At 40.8% G+C, this 23566-nt stretch overlaps 1 protein-coding gene across 1 annotated transcript in view; it reads left to right on the top strand.

Annotated features, from left to right (window-relative positions):
* Positions 1 to 23131, top strand: part of MYO3B (myosin IIIB) — a 307358-nt gene extending 284227 nt beyond the window's left edge. The window contains exon 37 of the mRNA XM_067549868.1: positions 22522 to 23131. The gene's annotated coding sequence lies outside the window, so the exon portion shown is untranslated. The remainder of the gene's footprint in view (positions 1 to 22521) is intronic.
* Positions 23132 to 23566: the final 435 nt, after the last annotated feature.

Here is a 23566-nt window from a genome sequence, read left to right as displayed (position 1 = left end):
TTTAGTTGCTGAATTAATCTCCACATGCAACACCAATACATACAAATACTAATGTTCTCAAAATGAATTTGATGTCAGAAGGCATTTTTATACTACAGTCTGCCATCTGCTAATGGCTGGTAGGCGATGAGTTGTAATTACTCGACTGATTGGATAAGAATTGTGCGCACAGCAAGTCTGTTCTTCCTATTACTTTTATACCCTGTGCTCCCTTCCCACCTGCTTCTTTGTCTTGTCCACCTGTGTATTGTCTTCTAGATTATAACTTTTTGAGGTAGGGACTCCCATTTACTACATGTTTGTATATTGACCAGAAGAACAAGGTAATGGGGTCCCAACGACGTGGCTGAGGCATCTAGGCACTACCATAATAATAATGTTTCATAATAATAATAATACAGTGCACAATAGACACAACTATAGCTGCCTCCATCTTTGCATCCTCCCCTAGATGTATATTGCTCCCTACATCTACATATAGGTAATGCTTAAAGACCTCAGCAGGTTAATCCCCTTTTCACCCTCAGTTTAGGGCACATGTACACTACTATGTCAGAGCTCTGCTGCTAATGCCACATCCTCAATTGCTGTGAATTGGTGTAGCTACACTGAAGTCAGCTGAAGAGCTGGATTTTGCTGTCACATGGACTCTGACAGATTTCATTTGTTTAGGCTTGTTCTGTTCACAGTGAGGGAAAGAGGCAGGGTGTTGCATTGCTACTGAAGAAACACTGTCTCACATTGCTGCTGTCCTGAACAAAAGCTGCTTTTTCAAAGAGCCACCATACCGAGCCAAATCTTGCAGGCCGGGGGGGAATCTTTGCAGGGGGGAAGATCTGTGGCATCCTATCCATCATGAGGCTAGACCCCATCATTCCCAGCTGACAGCTGTTTGGGAGCTCTCAACATGTTCATTGCTGGGAGAGAAGAGGTTTCTCAGCCCTCCCACTGTCTCCCTGGCTGAACCTGCTCCCACATAAGGACCTTGGGGAAGAAATCAACTCCATGGGGGCCCCACTGCCTTATATGGACATGGGAGGGTAGAGTCTGATTCTGCTTCAAGGTAGAGGGTGGGCTGCGTGTCCAAGGCTCATCTCTGTAGTGGCTGTGAGGAGGTAATTGAATATTCCAATTCAGGATTCAGTTACTGTTCCATGAGTGCAGAGCTCTGCTGGGGTTTTGCAGCTGCTGAGCAGAAGGTCAAGAACTGGCCAAGGCTACGGCACCCCAGGGATCAAACAAAACACATGCAGAATTATATTCCAATTCTGATGTTTATATTATTGTATTCTCTCGAAGTATAGAATATTTCATTCCATTAACAGACGCTCAGCCTTTTCTCCTGGGGTCCTTCCAACAACTAACGCAGCACTCTCATATCACTAACCAGCCGAACAGACGGACTTCTCAATCCCCCATTGATCAACAAATAGCTAACCCTCATCCTTGATGTTCCTAACAGTAAATTGAAAAAATGTCCCCCTCTAATTGTCTTCTCATCAAGTATGTGAGAGGACAGATGGGCCTTGCAGTGTTACCAAAGGGTTAACAGATCCAAGTTCAGATGGACCAAAGGGAAAAATGAATGAATTCTGGGTTCTCGAGTCAAGCTTCCCAGAGAGGACCTTGCCAGCTCCTCTCTAGAGTTTATACCAGAGAAACACCAGCTTGAGTGCTGCTGCTGATCTGAGATGTGGCTTTTTGGCCATGGTTGGACTTGTGGGTAAGGTACTGGCCTGGGACTCAGGAGATTTGGGTTCAATTCCCAGCTCTATTACAGATTTTGTCTGGGACCTCAAGTGAGTCACTTAGGCCTGGTCTACACTTACTTGGCGATTCGGCGGCAGTCGACGGGAGTTACGCAAGCTACGCAGAGTACCTTGTGTAACTCCCGTCGACTGCAGTGCTTCCCTTCTGCGCACCATCTTCACTGCACTGCACTGATGGAAACTGCGTTCATGTCGACGCAGCGCTATGCCACTTGAGGAGGTGGTTTAACTAGGTCGACTTCTGGATCGATTGAGCAGGTCTTCACTGACCACTCAATTGATCCAGATAGGTCGATCTGATGGCAGTGACTTTGCCGCCGTCAGTATAGACATACTCTTAGTCTCTCTGTGCCTCAGTTCTGCATCTGTAAAATGGGGATAATTACTTTCTTCCATCTCTTGTCTAGTCTTCTCTATTTCAGTTGTAAGCTCTTTTGGAGCTGGAGCAGTCCCTTACTGTATATTTATATAGTGCCTAGCACAATGGGGCAATATTTGTGCAGTCTGTGCTCACATTTAGGGGTGGAGAGGTCACTTAATAAAGATAATTTAATATTGTAAAATGCTTGCAGTTGATGTACGTCTGTCATTTAAGACAGGTGTCCATTAACACAGGTATCACAGTATTTCAAAAATGTAAATATAAGAGGAGTCTGAGTTATCTGGAAGGAAATTAATGGATATCTTTATATAATCACCATTATTTTATTATATTATAGGTTATTATAAGTTTGATTGATGGATTGAGTTTTCACAGTTACAGATAAAAATATAAAAATGAGTTTGAAACAGTTAGTTCTGAATGTTTAGGAAACCCAATCCAAATTCTCCAGCAGCTATATAGCTGACATACGTTTGTCATCCGGTGTCATAAAGAAAAGGGGAAAAGGATACAAGAAAAAGATATCAAGAAAGGTGATATATTTAGCAAGTAGAAAATTTTTTGACAGAAGTTTTCCATTACAAAATTCAGTTTTGTCAAAATCAAAACACTTTTACTGGAAAATGTCAATTTTAACAAAATTTACAATGGGAAAAAGTCCAAATGAATCATTTCAACTATGTTATTTCAGTAATTTGAAACATTTTGTTTTCACTTTGTCATTTCAATTCATTTCGTTTTGATGTATATTTTTAAAATGTTAATATTAATATTATATAATATAATAATGTATTTAATATTTTATGTTTTTGCATTATTGAAACAAAACATTTTTACTTTATCTAAATTCAATGTTTCAATAGCTCTGAATCAAAAATTTTCCAAATTTTCTTTCCAAAATTTTGAAATGTCAGCTTTTTGTTCTGATTCAGAATGAAAACAAATTTCAAAATGTTGGAACTTCCAGTGGAATGGAAATTCCATTTTCCAAACAGCTCTAATTATATATATATATATATATGTAGAGAAAGAGAGTGGAAGAGAGAGATTACTGGTGAAAGAAAACTAGAGGGAAACCTTTTCTCTGTTGCTGAGCAGCCGTGGTGAGCTGATATCTGATACCAGCAACCTAGAGGGACTTCAGTGTACACAGAATACAAGTCTTGCTGTGAACTAGTTAGTTGAAAGATTTTGTTAGACAGTATGTGTAATAAATAAGAAGAACTTATCTTCAGGCAAAATGGGTTGAATGAAAGGTAAATCCCAACATGGAGCCTCTATGGCAGAATTCCCAGTGACTTCAATGGGAGCAGGAATAGTTCCATGCCGAGGAAAATTTCTGCCTTCCTATTATATTGGGATGAAAATTCCTCCTGGTGCTGACAAAAAAAGCACAATAAGCATCTGGGGATTAATTTTAAACAACAGTGCCTCTAATTTGTGCATTTTCAGCCTGCTTCTCATTGACACTAAAGCCCATTTATACCACTCTGGCACTATAAAGTGACCCTAGATTAGGCATAAATTACATCCACTTTACATTTGCACCCACTTTAAAAAATGAATTGTGTATAGTGGTGAGTCAGGCCCCTAAGAGTATGTCTATACAGGGATTAAAAACCTACAGCTGGTCCAGGTCAGCTGACTTGGGCTCGCAGGGCTGAAAAATTTCTATGGAGATGTTTGGGCTTGGGCTGAAGCCCAAGTTCTGGGACCTGTGAGGGCAGAGGGTCCCAGAGCTCAGCCCTATACTCACTTACAAGAAATCCTGCATGAGCCAACAGATATTGAGAAGAAGCTACAGATTTCATATAAGTGAGTATAGTTAACTAAGCATAACTTTTGTCAAAAATGAAGTTTGGAACGGGAAACAGAATCCGTACAACAGTTTCTTCTTTGGTCCTAGTCAGGAGACACATAATATGGGGGAAAGGATAGTGATATCAGGGATGGGGAGAGAAAAGGTAGTCTTGCGGCTAAAGAAGAGGGCTGGAGATCAGGAGATCTGGGTTGTGTCACCAGTTCTTCCACTGACTTCCTCTGTATCTTCTGGTGACTCAGTTTCACATGTGTAAAATGTGATGATGATGATGATAACAACACTAATAGCCTACCTATCTGGCTTAACCAACCAATGCTTTTAGGGTGCTTGGAAACTGCTATCTAAGCAAAAGCAAATTCTGTCTTCCTAAACTTTAAAAGATTTTATGCTTACACTTGGGCATGGCTATGGTTTAACCATTTGCACGACTGTGCACTGAAGTGCTGTGCTGTAACTCCCCTGTGTGGATGCTGCCGACTTGAACTAAAAGGGTCCTAGTTCACATGAATGTAATCCTGTTTGAAGAGGCTTACATTAATGCAAACTTGGAATCTTTTCATTCGTGCCCACAGCATCCACAAGGGGGGAATTACAGCACAGCACTTCAGTGTGCACTGCCATTCACATCCCTGTAGTCCAAATTGTGGGGCTATGTAGACAAGCCCCTGGTTAGATTCTATAGGGGAAATTGTTTACTGGAGCTCAGATTCTAACTGTCTAATTCTGACCTCACAGTTTTATAAATCAACAGTAACTAGTAAAATCAGTGAAGTGACACCAGAGTGGAACTGGTGTAAGTGAGATCAGATTCAGCCCCAAAGGTGAAAAGAGAAGTGTTATTATCAAATACTTAGAGTTCTGCTTGTATAAAAGTTGTAGGTATAAATTACTATTGTATTACATTGTAAAAGTATTAATGGAGACCTAAATAATTAAGGCCAAACACGGGGCTTTATACTGCCCTTTCTATTTCCTAAAAGTCCATTCTTCCCTAAAATGGGATAAATCAGAAAGACCTCCAGTCCTTGACATTTTAGAATATCTCCTGTTTATCAGAATGACTCAAATACAAATGAATACATGTGATTAAAAATACTTCTTACTGTGTGATAGTAAATATACTCATTGCCCATCTTTCAGCCCTGGCAATAAACAATTTTCAGTAATCTAATATCTTGCTGTTAGCATTGAAAACAAATGTTGTGGGCACTCTTTTTCTTTAAGATAGGACGCTCTGTGGAGCTTTTGTGGTAGAATGTTCAGCCAGGAGAAAAAGTCACCTCTCATCAACAAAGCAAGATTCCCAGCTTTATGAAAACAGTGTGCCTCTCAGACCAAAGTGCTGGAGAGCAATCCTTTGGGCCTGATCTAAAACCCATGCCTGTGAGAGTCTTTCCATTCCCTTGGGGCTGGCCTGAGGGCAGGATGGGTAAAAGTTACCACCCCTTTACCTGTAAATACAAATTGAATCTTAGACTCATTCTCTGCAGCTTCTTAAGAATTGTTAGAAATTCATTTTGTCATAAGTGTAAATCCAACACCCATCTGAACAACAAATGTGTATGCAATCTGTCATCATCAGCCTGTTTACTATAGCACTCAGATACCATGGTGTTGGAAGCCATAAAAGCAAATTAGTGAGAAAACCACTTGTTATGTTTCCAGAAACCAGGTTCTATATGTTAGTTGTCCATGCCAAGACTGGATTAAATTTCATTCTTTTGCTTAGCAGGCCTCGTTGCTATTCAGCTGTGGAGAATGTACAACTATTACACAATTTAAGCAACAATTTCTAATGCAATTGTAAAGTGCTATTAACTGTTCTACAGATAGGTACTAAGTGAGCCCACAAATTAATATATTTGCCTTTTTCTGAAGGAGACTTGGGTCCAAATTCTGACCAAGGCCACAAGTGCAAATAAGTTTGATGGCCTCATTCCAGTTTTTTGATGATACCGGCCAATATCACAAAACCTGATCACAAGCCACATTACATGACACAGCTGGAATCTCTGCTCAAGAGAAGCCCAGAATTGGAGTAGCAGGGATGTGGCAAGCCTCATTGGCAGGGCTGTGTGGGATTAGAATAAGAGAAGTATTGCTAATCTCATTGAGGTCTATTATCAGGGTTTATATGGGAGCCAAGACTGAAATAGCAAGATTGTTACAGATCAGGAATTAGCAGATAAAGCAGTGCTGTGTCACGGTCCAGGACTGAAACTGTAGGGATGATATAGATTAGGAATGAGGGGCTTTGGCACAACCGTGTGAGGAAATTTATGCAGTATCTGACTGTGTTAGTATGCCTTCCTTCTTATAAGCACAAATTTACCCAATTTAAGATGGGAGATTATATAGAGACCTATATCACAGAACATTTCCCACTTAGATTGTAAACGGTTTGGAGCAGGGACTGTATTTGTGTTCTGTGTTTGTACTAGGCCTAGCACGATGGGGCCCAGCTCCATCACTGGCACTTCTAGGCACTAGTATAATACAAAAATAAAAAATAACTACATTTTCTTTTTTTGAAATTGCTGATAATGCAATATTCTTCATTTTCATAAATGTTTCTGAGCCTGCCTTATGCTGTGCAATAAACAGAGGTGACAGTGTAACTCAATCCATCATTTTGTTCTCCTAAACTCTGGAACAAGATAAAACTCAGTGCAATGTTATTATTTTGGCTTCATACATCATGTAAAATAAGTTATAAAGCAGGTAAATAATGAATATTATAGTTGTTCTTTGGTATTGCTTACTACGTACATCTTGATATTTAGCATTGGTAGTGGTAGAACCTTGTATGTATATCCCAGTTCAGAGATACCACCGTACTATCCAGGCACAGATTACTAGTTGACTAAATTAATCAATTAGAGAGGGAGTTCTGAAAGAGCAACAAAAGCAAATTCTCCATAGAGATTCCACAACACCTTCATTTTTGATAGCTGATCATATAATTATGAGCATTTTGAAAAACAATTGCTACTATCCAGATTTATGGCAGATTGATTGGCAAGGGGTGTTGATTTTGTTATCTGTTTAACATTACAGCATATTGCAATGTAGCGCAATATACAGTGATAAAATAGGACTTGATCTAACAGGATGTGACCGATGCAATGAGAGCAAAATACTGTCACTGTTCGTAGCATGCACATTCCCTACTGCATTTTACTACAGTATTTGTTTGGAGATACTGCGCATTAGTTTAGAACAATGTCTTTTGTGCTTTGATTGTTCATTTCATTTTACTGTCATCATACTGAGTTGTACATTTTTAAAAACACTGTTTTACCATCTGTAGGTCATGAAAAGACAGATGGACGTGGAGAAACTCCACCTCCAGCTCTTTGGCTGAATGCCACTGCCTGCTTAGTGGTAGAGAAATCCCTCCCTTCTATAAAACTAAATGTCCTTAAATATGCTCTATTATAAAAGTTTTTAATACAGGAACTTATTAATCTAATTAATACATTTTAAAAATTATTTTTTAGTGAGCGCAGGTAAAACAAACTATTCTTATCATCAGAGCTGCTGTATTACAAACATCACTTCATTTACACTGAAGTTAATCCACAGTCCTGTTACAAGAAACTCATCCTTATTACAGTAACATTAAGTGCTCCTTTTTATTGATTTGGTTCTTCAACTTAATGATCGGAACTTACTGATGTTTTAATAATAACCTTACAAGCTTTATCTCATTCTGCTTCACTGTGTGTTACTGAAAGATGCTATGGAAACTAACTTAGCATAAACATTTTGCAGATGTCTTTAAAGGCTAGGGGGAAAAAAGATTCAGTTACACTACATGTTAACATAGATGGCTGAAAAACTACAAGATAAAAGAAGCCTCGAGTGTGAACATCAAAGAATTGTTAATGACAAGAAATACCATTAGGGTTAGCATCCCTTTTGTTTCAACCCCCTCACACCTGCAGTGTGTTGCAGACTGTCTTTGTTGGCACATGTGAATTACCTCCATTAGCATTTATAGAAAAGTGGTTCCAAAACAACAGAAATGTACTCCTGGTCCTCACTATTGCTCCAAAAAGTCAGATATTAGTTCTCTGTGGGTTTCCTTCAGGGTACAGTATTTGCTGCAAAGGAAACTATAGAACCAGTATTCCATTGATTGCAAATGAACTTGGTTAAAAGGAGAGGGTAGATTTTGTTACTGAAAAGGGAAGTAATATAAGCAACTATGAGAAGCACACATAAGAAGCTCAGACATTAGCAATAGCAATAGCAAAATCAGAGCGTGAAATTCAGATTAGCCCTCCACAGGCTGTGAGAGGAAGGGGGTATTGGAAGACTTGGCATGGCTAAATGTGTAACCTGTTTCATTTGGCCCCTGAAAAATTTTAACAGATGGTGGGACCAGCTGTCTTTTTCAACCATTTAATAAACTCTTCGGTGGTAACAGTTTGGGAAGTGGGGGGGTTGAGTTTTAGGCCAGAGGAAAAAATAAAGAAATCTGTCCCAATAGTCTTTGCCAAGTAATAAAGTCCAGAAACATTAGGAAAAGTTAAAGTGAAAATCTAATTGATGACACTGTCCTGATTATCTATTTTGAAAGGAAGATGAGGAAAAAATCTCTTTCGGCCCAAGTGAACCACTGCATGCAAAATGCCTATTACATTGTTATCTTTTATCTGTCATCTTAATTTCAATCCTTGCAAAGGAGTCACATAATTAGAAATCTTAAATGAACTGCAGAATGAGAAATCGACTTGGTTTTTGAGACACAAGTGTCTGTCAAAGTAATAGTCAAAATGACCTGTTTTATTAAAAAAACATGACTTGCATCAGATAAGGTTCAAACAATCTATCCAGATGAATAGATCAGTCAATGAACTTATCCTAACTTACATAACACAATTATCTAAAATGCGAATGGAGCTGCCTTTTTAGGTTCATATAATACTCAGAGATCTAATACAAACCTAAGTGACATATGAGTTTTTGTTTGTTAGCATGAGACCTTACAAAAATATACAATTGCAGCTCTATTTTTTGAGCTAATTTTTTTTAATTACCATTTCCAACACAACAATTAAATGGCAACTTTTCAATTATATGAGAGAGGTTTTATTTAAAAAGCATGTCTAGTGTCTTTGAACAGAACAGTTCTTTTTGCACATTTACATGATACCCAGCTGAGCAGTCACCCCTTCCATTTGACAAGGGCTTTGTTCTGCCTACAGGTCTATTATAAGCCCCAGATTGTTTGCCCTTAATAAATTGCAACAATAAGACAGAAGCCGCCTCTTTTCAATTTAGGAGAAATACGACACATTCTCTAGATAGCAAGGCATATGAAGTTTAATATTGACAACAGAAACAAATCTTGCAAATCTCATTCGCTCTGCTCACAGATCATTTCAGTTAAGGCAGCCCAGAAAGTGTGGGTTCTTTCTGTACAGGTAACAAAAGCCTAAAGAAAATACTGATGGGGTAAAAAAAGTGTGTCTTTCTAGAATGATTCTAGAGTCACATGGTTTTGCACCATGTCTCACAATGTGAAATTATATTCCACATAATGCTACATAGAGATTAATTGGGGCTAAAACTGAAAGAAATATATGCACAGTGGAATTTGTAGCAGAAAAATATAGTGTGATTTCATATTAATGAGAAAACAGTGTAAGATTTACACTTTAAAGTTTGATCCACCTCTCCAATATGTTGAAATTCATCTGTGTGTGTGTGTGTGTGCTTGTGAGGCCACATTTGGAAGCATTAACTGACAACTGTGGTGTTTGGGTGTATATGTGGCCATGGATTGTTAAACTAGGTATGTTACAAAGTCAACTTCTGCCTTTATTGAGCTAATACGTTCTGCATATTTCCTGTTCTGACTGGAAATTTCCAACAATTTTCAGAGAGTGATTTCTTTCGGAATCTATCTGTAAATTATCTTAGAACTAAGAGAAATGGTAGGCATGATTTTCAAAAGGGACAAGTGATTTGGGGCCAACTTGCAACACGCTAAATAGGCCAGATTTTTAGAGGGTGAGAGCACCTATCATCAAACCACTGAATACGAGGAAAATATATAAGGTTTTATATATTAGAAACTACCTAGTAGCTCGATAATGTTACCTCTTTTCAAAGAGAAATTTGAGTAGCTAGTGCATTCGTATTTTACATTTCAAAGTTGCCTATTTTTGATTTGCAGGCAGAAATCTAGAGGTTACAAATATTTCCACTGCTTTGATTAAAAGAGAAGGTGCTCTAATTCAATATATGAAACTTTTGCTGACCAGATGAAAGTGTAGTGATGAATGTAGTGGTCATGATAGCTGCTGACTCAATAGAGTTAAAGGCTAAAGCTCTCTATTTTTTGGGTGTTCTTGAACTGTAGACTGTGGCTCTGGAGGCTCTTTGGGGACTTTCCTGGGAATCTTCAGTGTTACCGCTAACTCTGTGCTCCTCTTCTGTGCTCAGCTTAGTCATGGGGAGCAGGAAACATGACTGGCATCAGAAAGAAAGGCCTTATCTTCCTTCTCACTGGACTAGGGAATGTGAGATCAAAATGGCCATCACTTTACCATGTCCTATTCCACTTCAAAAGAGGATGAGTTAGAGATGTGGGGATGGCTTCCTTCCTCTGCACAATGAGACAGTGGCAGCCATATTTTTGCTTTCTGCTGCTGTCCTGAGCTCAACAGAACAGCACGCTAAATGTTATCTCTGAGAAAGGAAACTATTTCTGTTGTGTCTTAGGGCTTCCTATCATTATAGTATCCAATTTCTGGGGTTGCAAAGAGAGAGACAGTTCTGGGAGCTGAGATTAACAAAGCATTGCTGGTGATGTCTGGTGAATGGATGGAAAAGTGAGTAGATTCAGGGATCATAAGGGGTAGAGAGACAAGAGTAGGTCAAAGTCAGGAAGGAATGATAGAAGATGAGAGAAAAAAGACAGGAAGAGTTGGGAAAAAGGAAGAGTAAATAGAAGACATTTAGGCTATATCTGCACTCTGAGCTAGAGGTATGATTCCCAGCTTGTGTACATATATTCACGCTAGTTCTCATCTGAGCTGGCACACAAAAATAGTAGTGTGACCATGGTAGCATGGGCGCAGGCTAACCACGTTGAGTACAAACCCACCTGAACCCTGTGGGTACGTACTTGGGGCAGCTAGCTCCTGTCACCGATGCTGCTGTCCATACTCTTGCAGCCACCTGACTATTATTAGTGCATTAGCTCAATGAGAGTTAGTGCGAGTATGTCTATGTGAGGTGGGAATTACACCCCTACCTCATAGTGTAGATGTAGCCTTAAAGTAAGTTAGGAAGGTTATCTCTAACAAGTGCTGTGATAAAGCCTTTTTACCATATTACCACATCCATGTGCCACATACGTCGGAGAAACACTCTTTTAGAGATGCTTTGGAGACCTTTTTTTTAATATTGGGATGGGTTATTTTTATCAATCCAGCTGAAAAGTCTAGTGAATTAGCTACCATGAGTCCAAATGTACAAGGCTCAGAGACAAAGCAAAATCAGAACAATTAAATGTAAAACACTTCTGAAAAATAACTAAAGTAGCTTTTCTAAACATAGAATCATAGAATCATAGAGTTGGAAGGGACATCAGGAGGTCATCTAGTCCAACCCCCTGCTCAAAGCAGGACTAACCTCAGCTAAATGATCCCAGCAAGGGTTTTGTCAAGCCGCAGCTTAAAAACCTCTAAAGATGGAGATTCCACTACCTCTCTAGGTAACCCATTCCAGTGCTTCACCACCCTCCTAGTGAAAAACTTTTTCCTAATGTCCAACCTAGATCTCCCCCACTGCAATTTGAGACTGTTGCTCCTTGTTCTGTCATCTGCCACCACTGAGAACAGCCTAGCTCCATCCTCCCTGGAACCCCCTTTCAGGTAGTTAAAGGCTGCTATCAAATCCCCCCTCATTCTTATCTTCTGCAGGCTAAACAAGCCCAGTTCCCTCAGCCTCTCCTCATAAGTCTTGTGCTCCAGCCCACTAATCATTTTTGTTGCCCTCCGCTGGACTCTCTCCAACTTGTCTACATCCTTTTTGTAGTGGGGGGCCCAAAACTGGACACAATACTCCAAATGCGGCCTTATCAATGCCGAATAGAGGGGAATAATCACTTCCCGCAATCTGCTGGCAATGCTCCTACTAATGCAACCCAATATGCTATTAGCCTTCTTGGCAACCAGGGCACACTGCTGACTCATATCCAGCTTCTTATCCACTGTAACCCCCAGGTCCTTTTCTGCAGAACTGCTGCCTAGCTCGTCGGTCCCCAGTCTGTAGCTGTGTATGGGATTCTTCCGTCCTAAGTGCAGGACTCTGCACTTGTCCTTGTTGAACCTCATCAGATTTCTTTTGGCCCAATCCTCCAGTTTGTTTAGGTCCTTCTGTATCCTATCCCTACCTTCCAGGGTATCTACCACTCCCCCTATCTTAGGAATTGCCATGGCATTAAAATCTGATATCAGAACTTTCAGAGCTAGGAACTGGGTCCCATAGGAGGAGGAGCCAGGAAATCTCCCATTTCTGATGGTATAAAGCATATGTTCTTTCATCTAGCCTTGCAGGGCCACAAGATATTGGAATTTAAAGTCACAACATTTTAAAAACCTGTTACTGGCTTAGTATAAAATCGTGCATGTCTTGGACCAGGAGTCAGGGTGAGTTTGGGGACAATTTCAGCATTGGGTGGAGGAGGAAATACTTCAAGGATAAGTTAATTTTTAAATCTAGTGGTTGTTTGATATTGCCAAGTGGTGTGCTGTTGGTGTTTCAGAGAGCTGGAATAGTGGGCAAGTGATGAAATCATGGGTATGTGATAAATTGTACAGGAATGTGGTTCATATTGTTATCACATTATTCTCCAATTTATCACAGAGCTATCACTTCCACGTATATGTTGTATATTGATTATCACATGGTTCCATGATTAATCACATAGCTATCACCACCATATTCACAGTGTTTCTATTTGCGTACATTTGGGTCAGGGGAGTGGTATGGGGCTTTCTCTGATGGAATTAATTCTCTTCTGTGATAAACCATTCCCACTAGGGATGATTTTATCCCCTGTTGAATATACCTTGTTGCACTGAATGGCAAGCATTTTCATACTAAAAATAATACAATAAAAATAATACGTGTTTGGTGAATTTTGGACAAAATAACTGATAAGTGATTCCTAGATTCACAAAATTTGTTTAATCACAGAGCAACTGTAGTTATGAAAAGCAGTAGTATAAGTTTGTTCTCAGTGTCCTATGAGTCTCCATTCAATTCTTAGTTCATCTGGAACTGCCTGCAAATTGTGAGGTGTAACAGGACTGAAATTCATTGTATGTAGGGAGGACACTGAATAGCTGTCATGTGGCAATGATTTTCCATCCCTCCTGATCTGATCTGAATTCAGTTCTGTGAAAAGGTCTGCAGTGGGTCAGTCCTCTGAACCATCCATCCCTGCATGATGTGAAATTGTGAATTATGTCATAAAATAATGGCTTTAGGAATGTTTGAGTAAGCTAGCAAGACAAAATTAAATGCCCAGAAATTTGTTTAATGAAGTTGAGGTTGTCCTCTGGTGCCTCACGCACTTCCAATACGTCTAGCTCAGCTAAATGTCAAACCACTGGAAACCAGGAAATAAAGAGCTAAGATAATACAACCTTAAATATCTGAAAACTAGGTAATACAGAGTTAAGATACATGCCAGTGCGACCTTAACTTTTCCCCACCCAGAGCTGGCAATACCCACTAGGAATTATCTACATGCACTTCAGCTGCATTCACTGTGTTTAGATGTAGCTGTATTGAATGTTGGAGGGGTTAGTTGGAGAAGCTTGGCAGAGCTATGATTGTGATATGAAGAGATCTGGGGGGTTGCTCCTCCTGGGGAGGTGTCTGAGCCCCTCTCCCCGCATCCCCCTGCCCTGTGTGTGTGAGCAAAGGAAAGAGAGCCTGTGTACCATGAGGGACCCAATATTCCTCATATTAGCACTGAGTTCTGCAGGTTGTCAGTGGTGCACCGGGGTCATCTTGCCAAAGGGATTGTCAGCGGGGAGGTGGAATCTGAGAGTGGTCTGTGTGTTTAATGATAGGTAAGTGTTAGATGAAATCCTGTGGATAAGGGTGAAGGAGTTGTAATATGTGGTAGAGGGGTTTTAAAATTTAGAAAGTGTGTTTCTATAAAGTAGATGCAGGGTTTGAGTGTAGAGCACATATACGCAGCTTTGCTGTCAGTGCTGATGAACCTGTGCTATGCAGCAAGCATGTCTTTTCCCAGCTCCACAACCAGAGGGGCACCTCCCAGATCCTGGCTCTCACTGGAGGGGTCAGGGAGAAGAGCTCAGACACTGCAGAGGGATAGAGCCCCTTAGATCATGGGTCACACAAACGGGGCAGGAAGAGGAGCTCAGACCTCCCCCAAAGGGGCAGAGCCTCAGTTCCTGGTTCCTACATAGGGGGCAAGAAGAAGGGTTCACACTGTCCCTGGTGGGCAGGGCTCTCCCAGATGCTGGTTCACATGGGGGAGAGTGAGAGGAGCTCAGATCCCCTCAGCTGGGCAGGGCCCTGAGATCCCAGCTCATGTGGGAGGCCCAGGGAGAGGTGCGCCCCAGAATAACTTCTCCACAAAGTAGCAGGGAGTGCCATGCAGTAATGGAGATAAATCCCAAGGTACTAAGATCACTCCGGGGAGGATCACAGCTATAGTTTGAGGCCCAGATGTGGGCAGAAAAACATTATAAGAATCAGGTGATTTTGTAAAATTCTGAGTTTTTAAGGAGGGCTATATCTTAGGAACTCCTTGTTCAAAGGACCTCAGACTTGGATTACCCAGCACTCCCAGGAGGTACATCACATTTCAAGATAATCCATACATCTTTAAGATCACTTAGAAGAGCCCACCTTTCAACAGAAAGTGATGCTCAACCTTAACTACAGCAGAGCTAGGCCTCTGCTATATATAGCAGATAAGTATTGCCCATTCAGCTACCACTCCCTATGCTATGCTTCTTACCATGGATTCTGGTTTATTGCCAGCCCCCAACTCTAACCTTGGTCCTCTGCCAGCTTCAATCCTAATCATAGACCAGGTTCCCTGTCTGCTCCAGCCCTTCCTGTCTGGGGTTTTACTTTGTGCACTGCAAATTGGCTGTAACATCTCTACTGATATATATGCACTGCTTTATAAAGGGTGCTATTCTCAGTGTGTGAGAGAAAATACTGGTCATCTGAGAATTGCCTGATAGGAATGGCAGCAGTGAACAAAGGAAGTGGCTAGTTTTAGAGATACTGTGATCAGAATCCCTGCTAGGACTATAAAGTGGTGAGCAGCAGTTGAAATGATGACCAACCCACTCAGGCATGTGTTGTATCACTTAACAGAGAGCATAGGATCTCCCATGAGGAGGTCACAAGGATATCAGAAAACTGAAGCAGAAATTTCCCTTTGTCTCTCCCTATAGTAAACTCCTGAGATAAGGTAACACTATTCTAATATGGAAAACTAAATAAAACTGTAAATGTAATGGTTTCTCTTGGGTCTGCTGTAGAATTTTAATAGACAGGGCAGTGAACATTGCCGGAATCAATTTCTTTGTTGATGTTAGGAAGAACTACCCCAAAATTCCCTATGTGCATTTCTGAGGGATTTGTGATTACTCTTTTCCCTTATAAACATTGTTTTACTTCTAGAATGCAAATTACCTTGTTCTTAAATTAGAACCCACTAAATGAAAACTAGCAAGAGAACTTCATAAATCAGCCTATAACTATACCTCATTAAAAAGAATCATTGATACTACAGAATAGCTTCTTTCTGAATCACTCAATGTGCCAAATATACTTAGCATGTGTAGCAATGGCTATTAAAAGAAAAGCAGCAAATCATGAGGTCCCTGCTCCTTTTTTACTCAGGCAACACTCCCATTGACTTCAATGAGAATGTTGACTATGTAAAGACATCCGCATTTGGCCTTGTATTCTGACATTTTGAATAAGATAAGAAGCTTTTATTGTTATGTTTAGATGATGGCATGTAAATGACTGGAGAACTCTAATTCTCTCCTCCATTGTCTCCTCTCTTGCTTCTTCATTTTAAGGTAAATTATGTGGTGAGTGGTTCCTTGTGCTTTTCTATTTCCCCCCCTTAAGCTGACAATGGTTGTCAACCACAGATTCTTCCGGCCTCCCCTCATCTGATGTTAAAAAGATTGAGGTGCTAGGGTAGACAGAGTTGAACCATTTTGGGATGAGAGTTATTGCACTGCATCACTATGCATCCTATGTCCAGTGTAGACATAGCCAAGATCTTTATAGTTTTCCTAGCCCCTTCCAGACAAAGGTCAGGCCTCCACTACAAAGTTTTGTCAACATAACTATGTCAGTCAGGAGTGTGAAAAACCACACCCATTAGCCAACACAGCTCTGCCAGTAAAACTCCCAACGTAGATGCAACTACGCCAACATAAAAGTGCTTCTGTCAACATAGCTAATGTTGTTCAGGGAGGTAGGCCTGATCTACAGTGGCCACAGATTTGGGCGGCAGTCGATAGGAGATATGCAAGCTACGTACAGTAACTTGAGTATCTCCCGTTGACTTCCTAACATCTACTTACCATGGTGTCTCCACTGCACTGCGCCAATGGGAAATGCCGTCCTGTCAATGCAGCGCTAAGCTTCTTGCTGGGATGGATTAACAGAGTCGACTTCCAGGTTTGATTGAGCAAGTCTTCCCTGCCACTCAGTTGAATCTGCAAAATCGATCCTGCACTGCTGGTGGTACCACTGGCAGTGTAGACATACCGGTAGTGTTACTGTGCCAGCAGAAAAACTCTTGTTGGCATATGCTGCATCTACACTAGGCAGCTCTGCTGGTATAGCTATATTGGTACAGCTGGTTCAGCAAAGCCTGTACAGTGTAGACAAGGCCTAAAGACTAAGGGCTGGCTCACACTTACCGCACAATTCGGTCAAATTCATGATTCAGTCAAATAGATACAGTTTGACAAATACATGATCAGCCTGATATTAAAGTGCTGACTGATCATAGAATCATAGGGTTGGAAGGAAGGAATCTCAGGAGGTCATCTAGTCCAACCCCCTGCTCAAAGCAGGACCATCCCCAACTAAATCATCCCTGCCTAGGCCTTTGTCAAGCCAGGCCTTAAAAACTTCTAAGGATGGAGATTCCACCACCTCCCTAGGTAACCAATTCCAGTGCTTCACCACCCTCCTAGTGAAAACGTTTCTCCTAATATCCAACCAAGACCCCCTCCCCACACTGCAACTTGAGACCATTGCTCCTTGTTCTGTCATCTGCCACCACTAAGAATAACCTAGATCCATCCTTTCTGGAACCCTCTTTAGGTAGTTGAAGGTTGCTATCAAATCCCCCATCACTCTTCTCTTCTGCAGACTAAACAAGCCTAGTTCCTCAGCCTCTCTTCATAAGTCATACGCTCCAGACTTCTAATCATTTTTGTTGCCCTCCGCTGGACTCTCTCCAATTTGTCCACATCCTTTCTCGGGGAGGGGGGGGAGGGAGGGAGTAAAGAAGGGCGGGAGGAGGCTCTGGACCCAATACTCCAGATGTGGCCTCACTAGTGCAGAATAGAAGGAAATAATCACTTCCCTCGATTTGCTGGCAATGCTCCTACTAATGCAGCCCAATATGCTGTTAGCCTTCTTGGCAACAAGGGCACACCGTTGTTTCATAACCAACTTCTTGTCCACTGTAACCCCCAGGTCCTTTCTGCAGAATGACTTCTTAGCCAGTTGGTCCCTAGTCTGTAGCAGTGCATAGGATTCTTCCATCCTAAGTGTAGGACTCTGCACTTGTCCTTGTTGAACCTCATCAGATTTCTCTTGGCCAAATCCTCCAATTTGTCTAGGTCACTCTGTATCCTATCCCTACCCTCCAGCATATCTAACACTCCCCTCAGTTTAGAGTCATCTGCAAACTTGCTGAGGGTGCAATCCACCCCATCCTCCAGATCATTAATGATCATAGGTTATTTCAGTTTAAACTTTACGTTGTTTGCAGTTTTGACACACAGCATAAATAGCTGTGTAATTTGTCAATAAGTGTACTAGGTAACCAAAACTAATTACCATGGAGATCCAGTTTTTAGATCTTCCATTCACTATCTAGTTAAGACAGAGCCACATTACATAGTGAATAATTAAATATAAGTAAATGGTTTGTGTTTGTTTATCTGTGCCTGTAAAATTAAATGATCCCAATCAATCTCATCCAAACTAATCACGCAGCTAAAAAAATCATGGGGTTTTTTTTTTAAACCACAGTTTCCAAAAGTGTGGGGACAAGAAGAAGGACACCAACAGGCAGTGCTCTCAATTGTTGTCTATAGTCTTAGACTGCTTGCTTGCTTTTTTTTCTTTATTTCAATAAATTACTAACTGTTATTGTGAAGAAAATCTTCAAAATGTGAAGCAAGTATAAACAATGCAGGTCAACCAATGTTGACCTAAGTTTCCAGAAAGCTTGAAACAATAGCTTTCAGATGAGATGGCATAAATTTAATTGGCTCTAACTTGGATGCATGTGATGTTACTTTAAATGTCAACATCGTTAACTATTTCACTGCTCATCAAAGCATGGAAGAAATGAGAGAAAGTATCATATTATGAAAATCTACTCCAGTGTTTCCAAAAGGCAAAAAGAGGGAGCATAAAAGACTAGCCAGGGATGGTGCAGAAGATGTATATATTCAAATGTTTAGGTCACTAACACATGGCAAGGATGTAGCAGGTGTATAAAATGGTTTTATTTTCTTGAATGGCAGATTAGCTTTAAAAGGTTTGCGAAAAACTACATTAAACTATGTGAGATTCAAACCTTCATTGAAAAATGATATGGCAAGCCTCAAAATCCTCAATATATTTTTGCTCTGAGTTAGTCTTGATATGTTTTAGTGCATTTCCTTTGTTTGAAGGAAAAATATGTCACATTTAAGTGGACTCGAGACTTTTTTAGCACACTTTAGTCTCGCTTTTATTTTTGTCCCATCTCAAGATGCACATTGCCAACAGTTAAGGCTCTAGAGATACAACTGCATCAAATTTGTTTGTCAAATAACCAGATCTTGTAAACAAACCCTGTAGGCTAATATATAGCTCAATGTGAAAACGGAGGACTCCATTTCCTCATTAGACTTTCTCCAAACCATATTGTATCCTAGTGTGGCAATTGTAGGGGATTCTCTTAATAATTATTTATAGTGTCTGGGTCTGCCATTACTGTGTTGTGTCTGTATCAGATATGGGGGCAGATATTTCGCCCTGATGGGCTGACTGGGAAGCAGAGCCTACCCACCTATGGAAAAAAAGAGGAGATTCTTTCTCAAAAAGTAGAGTAATTATCCAGAATAAAGTGAATTTTGTCCGTGAATAGGGTTTCCCGGCAGGGAGCTATTCTGGAATAATTTAAGAATATAAGAAACACCATACTAGGTCAGATCATCTAGCCCAGTATCCTGTCTTCCAACAGTGGCCAGTGCTAGATGCTTCAGAGGGAATGAACAGAACAGACAGTTATTGAGTGATCCGTCCCCCTGTCATCCAGTCCCTGCTGTGGCAGTCAAAGATTTAGGGGTACCCAGAGCATGGGATTGCATCCCTGACCCTGCATCTTGGCTAATAGCCATTGATGGACCTATCCTCTATGAATTTAGCTAATTGTTTTTTGGACCCAGTCACACTTTTAGCCTTCACAACATCCCCTGTCAATGAGTTCTACAGGTTGACTGTGTGTTGTGTGAGAAATACTTCCTTATGTTTATTTCAAACCTGCTGCCTATTAATTTCATTGAGTGAACCCTAGTTCTTGTGTTATGTGAAGGGATAAATAACACTTCCCTATTTACTTTCTCCACACCACAAGGTTGCAGCTTCTGGCTATGCTCTGTTTGTTCTGAAGGTTGCAGCCTCCAGGACTGTCAATATTATGCATGCATAAATTCACTGAGTTTAAAAAAAGCTGTAACTGCCATTTCATTAGGGTTCAGCGGTATTTTGACCATTGTAGAGCTGAAGCTTTTGAATCTTCCTGCTTCTCTTTCAATGCATCGTCAACATCTTCTTGAAGCAGCATTAGCAGTATCTGTTAAAGTGACAGGCCTGATTATGAAATGGAGGCCTGTGTTCTAAACATAATATTACAATATGGGACTGAACCCCAGGTACTGTGCCAGTCACAGTACATTGCTCTAAACCCCTAAACTTTCCTTCAGGGCACTCCTGACTTGGCACTAGCCTGAGAGACAGCGTGCTAGCAGTAGACAAAGGAAAGTAATTTTCATTAAATATTCCTTTTTATTTAGAAAACCTTTTGGTTTATGGCAGAACTTGCTTTTTGGAGCAGTTTCTCCAAACCCTCCCAGCTCTGTCATTGGCTTGACTTACCACACACAGTATGTCCTAGGGTCAGGTAGTTAGGAGTTAAAGAGCAACTGCTTTTTGTGCGATGGGTCTTTTCTTAAACCTACAAACCTACTTAAACCTCAAAGGTAAAGGCAGAGGATATCAGATTGCAAGGCGGGGAGGGGAAGTAATCTTTCCAGCTGGAGAGGGTAAAGTTTGATCTCTTCCACCCTGAAGGTTGGGAACAATAGGAGCTTTCTGCTGGAGCAGGATTTCAAAGGCTCGCTGAGTGATTGCGCTGAGGAATACTTTGTTATAGATCACTGAGGATATTGGCAGATGCTCTTTGCTAACTTTGTGTGCTATTCTCACAGTTCCAGTGCCCAGTAGCCTAAAGCACCTTTAACAAAGCAGGAACATGGTATAAGACCGAGGTGGGAAAGGTGAGCATTTCAGACAAGACAGCAGGAGTTTTTATGGAGTGAGGCTGTCATTGGAAGAGGCTGCTAGAGTCCTAACCTGCCTTCCTCAGCAGGACTATGATGGGGCTGCCACTTCTATAGGTTATTTATGAAGTACGTGGAGTGTGTTGTTGGTGCATGGAGTTTCACTCCATGGAAATGGCTTCCCCCAATGTACTATTTTAAACTAACTCACTGCTAGCTTGTCTGATCTTTAGATGTGCTACAGGAGATTCCCCGGGCCAGAGGGAGTGGATTTGTAGGGGAAGAGTCAACATTGTTTTTGTAAAGGGAAATCATGCCTCACCAATCTACTAGAATTCTTTGAAGGGGTCAAAAAGCATGTGAACAAGGATGATCCAGTGGATATAGTGTACTTAGATTTTCAGAAAACTTTTGACAAGGTCCGTCACCAAAGGCTCTTAAGCAAAGTAAGCAGTCATGGGATAAGAGGGAAGGTCCTCTCCTGAATCAGTAACTGGTTAAAAGATAGGAAATGAAGGGAAGGAATAAACGGTCAGTTTTCAGAATGGAGAGAGACAAACAGTGGTGTCCCTCAGGGGTCTGTACTGGACCAAAACTGTTCAACATATTCATAAATGATCTGGAAAAGGAGGTAAACAGTGAGGTGGCAAAATTTGCAGATGATACAAAACTACTCAAGATAGTTAAGTCCAAAGCAGACTGCAAAGAGTTACAAAGGGATCTCACAAAACCGGGTGACTGGGCAACAAAACAAAATTCAATGTTGATAAATGCAACGTAATGCACATTGGAAAACATATAAAATGATGGGGTCTAAGTAAGCTGTTACCACTCAAGAAAGAGATCTTGGATTCATTGTGGATTGTTCTCTGAAAACATCCACTTAATATGCAGTGGTAATCAAAAAAGCTAACAATGTTGGGAATCATTAGGAAAGGGATAGATAATAAGACAGAAAATATTGTATTGCCTGTTTATAAATCCATGGTACACCCATTGAATACTGTGTGGAGATCTGGTCACCCCATCTCAGAAAAGATATATTGGAATTGGAAAAGGTACAGAAAAAGGAACAAAAATTATTAGGGGTATGGAAAAGCTTCCATATGAGGAGAGATTGATAAGACTGGGACTTTTCCTCTTGGAAAAGAGACGACTAAGAGGGGACATGATATAGGTCTATAAAATCATGACTGATGTGGAGAAAGCAAAAAAGGAAGTGTTATTTACTTCTTCTCATATCACAAAAACTAGGGGTCACCCGTTGAAATTAATAGGCAGCAGGTTTAAAACAAACAAAAGGATGTGATATTTCTTCACACAAGGCACAGTCAACCTGTGGAACTCCTTGCCAGAGGATGTTGTGAAGGCCATGACTATCATGAGATTCAAAAAAGAACTAGATAAATTCCTGGAGGATAGGTCCATCAATGGCTATTAGCTGGGATAGTTAGGGATTGCTATTTGCCAGAGCCTGGGAATGGCAGCAGGATGGATCACTTGATGATTCTTGTTCTATTCATTCCCTCTGAAACACCTGGCATTAGCCACTGTCAGAAGACAGGATACTGAGCTAGATGGACTATTGGTCTGACCGAGTATGGCTGTTCTTATAAGTGGACTCGAAGGAGGGGGAATGGCCAGCAGTTCTGCATGTTTCTAGGCCAGGAGCATACCAAACTGGCACTAGCCACTTCTCTTCTCTTTTCACAGGTTGCCTTGGTTCACGTTTCTCTCTGTTGCTCACTGGGGAAGAAGTGTGAATGTGCACTATCCCCACAGCTCCACTCTTCTGCTGGACCCGAAGATCACCTCCTACAACCTTGCTTTGCTGCTACTCTTTGCGGTCCCTACACCAGGCTGCAGTCCTCCAGCTGGCCCATACACAGAGGGAGAGCAATATACACACACTATAGAAGGCTACAGCTGCCGCCTTCTAGCTGAGTCTGGCCTTAGCCTTTGCTGCTTTAGCCGTTCCTGCTATTACAGCCTACTCGTTATGCGGTGGAATTAGGGCTCCTGTAAAAGTTTCACGTTTCATCTGCGTATATACCGCAGTATACTTGTTAGCTTTGCAACCAGATAATAACCGTGTGAATTGACTCTTCTACTTCCACATTGGGTGGTTTTGGGGTTTTTTGTGCTTGGGGAATCCTGTTTGATTCTGCTTCTTCTAAGGGCTGGCTCATGTATTGTTCCTGATCTCCGATCTCCCTTTACTTTGCATTAGGATGTTTTGTGTAACTGACTTGACAATTGGCCTTGATACCTGTATCTCCTGATAACTGAAACAAATTTCTTAAAATAAATATTGTACTTTGATCTTCCAGTCCTGCATTTTTAATGACAGCTCTGAACATCACTTCATTAAGAATACATTTCAGGAGACCGAAATGCTTCGAGTTTGAGCACTGATTATTTGTACTGAAAATTGCTGCGGCAACATTTCATTATTCTGCCCAGTGTTTATTCCGGAAACTAGAATTCCCCCTCGATTTTTAAATCAAGTGCTTCCATCATTGCGGAGTTTATGGCATCCGAGGAACTTAATCCAACTTTCTACTAACTGTTTTGCAATGTAACAAATCATTCTGGCTATTCGAAATATGTGGAGGATTAATTTATTATAAGGGGAGAGGAAAATGCCAGCGTGTTCAATTGCTTTAAAAACTGTGCATTTGACTTCATTTCGTTTCTGAATTTGATTATTCAGCTCACTCCTTAAACAAAGATACAATTAACGCGTGAAAAAGATCTT

Source organism: Emydura macquarii, unplaced genomic scaffold (assembly GCF_026122565.2).
Source record: "Emydura macquarii macquarii isolate MOO-44397 ecotype Brisbane River unplaced genomic scaffold, CSIRO-AGI_Emac_v2 contig_1253, whole genome shotgun sequence".
NCBI classification, from domain to species: Eukaryota; Metazoa; Chordata; order Testudines; family Chelidae; genus Emydura; species Emydura macquarii.
The sequence above is the reverse complement of the archived record's forward strand: the minus strand, read 5'-3'. Positions and strand labels throughout refer to the sequence as shown.